General features: G+C 35.7%; 1 protein-coding gene across 1 annotated transcript in view; it reads right to left on the reverse strand.

Moving 5' to 3' along the window:
* The window catches only part of syde2 (synapse defective 1, Rho GTPase, homolog 2 (C. elegans)), a gene marked incomplete in the record, with an annotated part of 47,025 nt that overhangs the window by 17,821 nt on the left and 28,963 nt on the right, over nt 1-241 (reverse strand).

Raw genomic sequence — 241 nt, forward strand, 5'->3', positions numbered from 1 at the left:
GGACATTTCACATAAGAATCCAACGTTAGTCAGTTAGTGGACTGAATAATTACACTTACTACTGACTTATTCAACTATAGATGGTCTTATATTCTACTTTTTATGTACTTACTATCGTGATCCTGTTTCTCTATAGGCTTAATCTTAATTCTGCTACTGCTACTTCTGTCTGTCTGTAAAAGAAGGATCCCTCCTGCTCTTCATGAAGAGTCTTTCTATCTAAACCAAGGGTATAGGTAGA

Source organism: Morone saxatilis, unplaced genomic scaffold (genome assembly GCF_004916995.1).
Source record: "Morone saxatilis isolate NCDOM2014 unplaced genomic scaffold, NCSU_SB_2.0 Contig12, whole genome shotgun sequence".
NCBI classification, from domain to species: Eukaryota; Metazoa; Chordata; class Actinopteri; family Moronidae; genus Morone; species Morone saxatilis.